Source organism: Mixophyes fleayi, chromosome 4 (assembly GCF_038048845.1).
Source record: "Mixophyes fleayi isolate aMixFle1 chromosome 4, aMixFle1.hap1, whole genome shotgun sequence".
Lineage (NCBI taxonomy): Eukaryota > Metazoa > Chordata > Amphibia > Anura > Limnodynastidae > Mixophyes > Mixophyes fleayi.
In genome coordinates, this window is record NC_134405.1 from 74,087,646 (window position 1) to 74,093,155 (window position 5,510).

Here is a 5,510-nt window from a genome sequence, read left to right on the forward strand (position 1 = left end):
TACAGAATAACCTGTATTAAAGCACCCAACTCTGCATATTTTTCAGACCTATGCACGAGATCCACGCAGATTAAATAAATAGCACGTGTAGATCTAGAAGAAGTCAATAAGAAACTAATGCTCCTGAAATGATATCTTGAAAAGAAGCGCTGTTTCAGGCTGCGGGGGGACAGATTTGAAAACTAATGTCCTAACGAATTCTTCTGTCATTGAATATTAAGGTGCTATTCTGTAAGATATATTGCTCCCTGAAGTTGTCATTTTATGAAGCATACCCTTGTTCCGCTACACATTACAAAGTCAAAGAAATATGTTTGGCCGACTCTGCCTGTTCTTTTTAAAATGCAAAGTGCTACTGTCATATAGGAATTCGGCAAAGGAGACAAGAACATATGATTTATTATGGCAGACCATGTACAGTGCGAAAGAATTTAGCTTCACATCATGTCAGAGGTCGGCCGAGCTGCTTGGCATGCCAAGCTGGTAAGTGAGTATTTATTTGCCATGAAATAAGCTTCTCCACCAAATAGCATTGGTAAAACCATCCATTAAATCCCTAATATGTGTGCTTAAATCCTTGTAATTGGATTTCATCTAACAGCAGAAATTATAGCTACATTGGAGTGTGAAGGGGGAGCACAAGAGAATTTCAAGAGGAGGAAGGAGCGGATACATCTGATGAGTTAGGAATCCTGTAACAGCAATTAGTGGCTTATTTGTCACAGAGAAAGATTACTAAGGCAGGAAACAGTACTTGTTTTTTCTTTAAAATTCTATTGTCTGTTAAAGAGTAATGCACAATGGCTGCCTAACAAATTCAGCAAGCTCAATAGTTGTAATGATGTAGCTAATGGTGCCAGCCATAGTGAGCTTTGTCCCATCTGTGGCCCTAAGAAATAATAATTCTGAGACATAAAGCCCCATGCTACTATGATGTCTTTTTAAAGGCACAATCTCAAACAATGTATATTCTTAAGTTTGTCTAGTACAGGAAAAAGTATATGCTACACCGAAAGTCAAATTATTTAGTGCATTCTACAAAAGGATAGCTAGAATATGATTGGTTGCTATAGGCAACATCTCCATTTTTTCAAAGCCGCAGCTTGATAAATTTACCCCACAGGAGTGATAAGTGTGTATACCACCAACATAGCATAAAGAACGTGTAGAGAAGGCGTAGAGATATGATTTGACAGAGTTAGTAGTAAATCCTGAAGCCATGTTACCCTATTTCTACACAATATAATAATGTAATGAAGTGTTATATACACAAGAGTAATATTTCCTTGAGCGTTATGAATAAATGGGAATTTTGCATGTTACACATAAAATGTAATCACATACGAACCCAAATACTAAATACAAACATCTGTTTTTTTTTCTCCTTTAAAAATCAAATGGGAATTTTCTTTCCCACAGCGTTCAAAATAAAAATGTTAATGGCCACAACTTCATATAATACAGGCACAAGTCTAATGTATTAAATACTATTAGCTGGAGAGGTCAATGCGCAATGAGCCAATCAGAAGCTGCTGATAGACATCATGATTGCGTATAATTGAACCAACCCTCCAGCATCCTCAAGAGATACCCCGCCTGGAAGGTAAATCTGTGAATGTGTACACTGATAATTGTGTTGTAATTTACGTGAACAAGTTAACTACTGTACTTGGCCTACACTTTCCTGCCATTGTCTTCCCTATTCTTCCTCTCCAGATGTAACATATACATATTTTGGTGCACATATTCAGTATGGAAATCATGTCTTATACAAAGAAAAAGCAGACGTACATTCAACTGTAATATTAATGCATTTACTAGTAGAGACAAAGGTGTTATTGCAGAATACACAGCTGCATTCCTTACACGCTACAAACTCTCAGCCATATTATTTGTCTGGGGAAAGCAAAAAGCTTTACTAAACTTCATTGGCATCTTTCCTTGCTCCAGCGAAGCTGGCCATCCGGATACTTTGTAATATTCCTCGATGAAGCCTTGTCAGGTTCAAATAGCCCAGTCACAAAACAGAGCACTTGATGGATTACCCTCAAACAGTAATCAAGGTGACCGGGCAGGACTGGGATCTGCTGTGCGCTGTCCTTCTTTCCACTTTCCGCTGTGTGTACACAACACTTTCATAGCATTCACCCTCTGACACTCTCAGTCCTTGAAATTTCTTTCAGAATGAATTAATCTGTGAAAGGTAAGAAAAAAAAGCCTACATTATTACTTGATTAAATATATGTGAATAATATGTTCAGCATTCTGTAACTTTTTAATCCTGCCGCAGTATCCATTCTTATCTATTTACACACTAAGGGCATTCAGAGATGGAAGTTCGTATGTCTGCTTTTCTTGCATAAGATATGTTTTTCTGTACTGCACATGCACAGCACAAATGTGTGTATACATCCATATATACATTTTTGCAAATCACTGACTTGTGTCTCCCTATTCCTGGAGAGGCAGGACAATGTCAGGTAGGGGCTATCAAGGGCATGTTTCCATAATTGGCTATTAGCATTGCACATGTATATGTCTTTTTGGAGGCCTATTCCTTGAAGGTGCTGGAGAGCAGCAGTACATAGCCACTTCTGATTGGCTGTTTGAGCATTGACCCTACAGTTGATGTTGGTTTCACAACTACATTATATGGAGTCAAAGCTGTCTAATGGACAGCTGGCAATGAGATTCCCACTTGATTTTCAAAGGGAAAAACAACAGATTGTTACATTTAATTTATTTTAACCAAAGTTATATTTTTATTTGTGTCTAATTATATTTTATGTTGAAAAGTCAAGTTTTGTATTTTTTAGTAACTGTCCAAACACTATTCGTTTGTTTTGTTTTCCTAAAAATATTTTTATTGAGATTTTTTTTGCTACAGAGAAATAAATTGTGTGAAGGAAAAGGGAAGGGATACATAAAAGAAAAAGGGGAAGGGATAGAGATCATAACATAGATTCATTAGGGAGAGTAACAATCTTAGTGGATCAGTTATTGATACATATTTCATTAGTGATCAATTCATCATTCAGTAGTCAACATAATCAATAATTGAATAGAGTTATAAAGTGGAATTGGGGAGGAGGTCTAGGATAAAGTTGTGGGGCCAAAAAAGAAAGGGGGAAGAAGTCAATTGAATGCTGAACAGAGGGATGCAGGATAATGTAAGGAATTTTGATATTAGAATGAAGTGATTGGCGAAGGGTACCGGTAATTTGTATAATAAGATATCCAATAGTTTGAAACATTAGAGAATTGTTGGGAATGATCGTGTATAATACTATGGAGTACAAGTTGATAAATTTGCAGGATTTATTGGATAAGTGTTTTTTTTCCAATTTGATGCTATTAATATATAGCCAATTAGTTTTTGTGTATATTTCAAGATATTAGGTATCTCGGTAGAAGGTGGTAGGAGATGTTGATTGGTAGGTGTATTTTTGTAATGAACATAATTAAATGACGGACTTTTCTCCAATATCCCTCAATTGCAGGACAGTCCCACCAAATATAGGTCAAAGTGCACTCCGTTAACTCAGTCGCACCAACAGGTGATTGAAACGTTGGGATAAATGGCTCATACCAGCAAAAAAAGAGATATTATTATTATTATTATTATTATTATTATTATTATTATTATTCATATATATAGCAAGGACATACAAGGCAGACAAAATAACACAGACATGAAAACAAAGGGTATGGAGGACCCTTCTCATTAGACAGCTAACAGCCTCTCAGGGGGTAAATGTATCAATCTGTGGGTTCTTCAACACCCACGTGTTCAGCCTCTTTCGCGATTAAATTTCAAGCGGCGCTGCATTGTAAAGGGTTAACTTCCCTTTACAATGCAGCGCCGCTTGAAATTTAATCGCGGAAGAGGCTGAACACGCGGGTGTTGAAGAACCCGCAGATTAATACATTTACCCCCAGGTCTTCACCAAGAACTTCCGCAAGGCAGGATGGACTTGGCTGCTGAGAAACTGCAGGTCACGGCCCTTACTAAGCTTACAAACCTGAGGGATAGATAGACAAGCGGCAAAGTAATACTGGAAAGGTACCTGTGGCAGTAGTAAGATGTACAGCAGAGATTCCTTCGAGGGTAGGTAAGGTACAGCCAGGTCTGGTACACAATAGCAGATGTCCATCACGCTAAAAGATGATCCAGTAGAGAAGTCTGTACAAGCCTGGTCTGGTACACCTGGAAGTCACAGGAGCTGCAGGGAGAAACACAGGAAGGAACACATGGAGCAGATACAGGGAGCAGAGCCAGGAGTGTAACCTGTTGCTCTGAAACAGGGCTTGTGTCAGAGTGCGATTTAAATACAGAGGACAGGCAGAGCTTTGAATTCCCCAATGGGGGTCACATGATCGGCTCTGCCGCAACCCGGATGTTACAGGCGGCCGGCTGCACGAGGATCGTGAAGCTGATATTACACAAAGGGAATATGGAGAGTGTCCGTCAATAACCACCCATTGTCTAGTGTGAGTATGTGAATGGGTCAGCAATATTTGCGTTAGGTGTGAGGCCAGGTAATATTTGTGATGGCATGGAAGGCCCAGACCTCGCTCCTTTGGAGGGCTGTAAAGAATGTTTAGGAGAACCCTTGGCCTTTTAAGAATCCCAGACACATCTTGTGGCGCAGTTTTGAAGATCTTTAAGGGTAGAGGATGGGACTCTAACTGGGAGGGTTTGAAAAAGGTAGAGGAGTCTGTGGTCTTGTGTACCTATCTTTATGCCTGCAATATCTAGGCTGTTTCGGACGGAAGTAGGTAAGGGCTCCATTGTAAGTGCAAAGGGAATGGGGGAAAGTGGACATCCCTATCTAGTGCCATTTTTGATGCAGAGCGGAGTAGAAGAGAAACTATTTGCTAAGATCGATGCTGTGGGGTTGTAGTAAAGTGCAGAGATGTTTATGAGAAAGGAGTCAACAAAATCCCATTTCCCTTAGTGTACGACTCTTACTCTATTACATAATATTTGTACATTAGCACTTGTAAGTATGACAACCATCTGGTGCAACTACTACTGAGACCCTGAGATGTGTCTGACTAAACATATGTACGTATACGCTTTTTTCATGTGTGCCTCTTTTGCTATGTATGTGACGGGCGCAAATGCGGGAAACTATGAATGAGCCCCTGAAAGTGGATGGTAATCAAGACAATTTTGAAACATATTGTGATAAAATAACATCAACAGACATTGACATTTTCATAGGAAAAGATTGCTCAATTTACTGCTTACTAATTAAAAAGTGCCTATGTGTATTATTATTATTTATCATTATAATAGTCAGAGTTAAACAGATAATTGTTATGAGATTAAAACATTATATATTTCTTGGAAGGGATTAGTATATTTTCATTTTACCTGAGATTTAAATTGCATGCTTAATGCATTATTAAAAGGTCACATATCATCTATACATTATTTGCAAAGCAACATAACACTGATACCTATAACCATTTTTTTACGTAAAGAAAGTGTAAATGTTGCCTAT

General features: G+C 38.3%; 1 long non-coding RNA gene across 1 annotated transcript; it reads right to left on the minus strand.

Moving 5' to 3' along the window:
• Positions 1-1,800: 1,800 nt before the first annotated feature.
• On the minus strand, positions 1,801-5,234 carry LOC142149889 (uncharacterized). Its single transcript, XR_012690903.1, has 2 exons — positions 4,068-5,234; positions 1,801-2,194 (listed from the first exon to the last, which is right to left on the minus strand). It is a non-coding gene; the product is annotated as an uncharacterized LOC142149889 (long non-coding RNA).
• Positions 5,235-5,510: the final 276 nt, after the last annotated feature.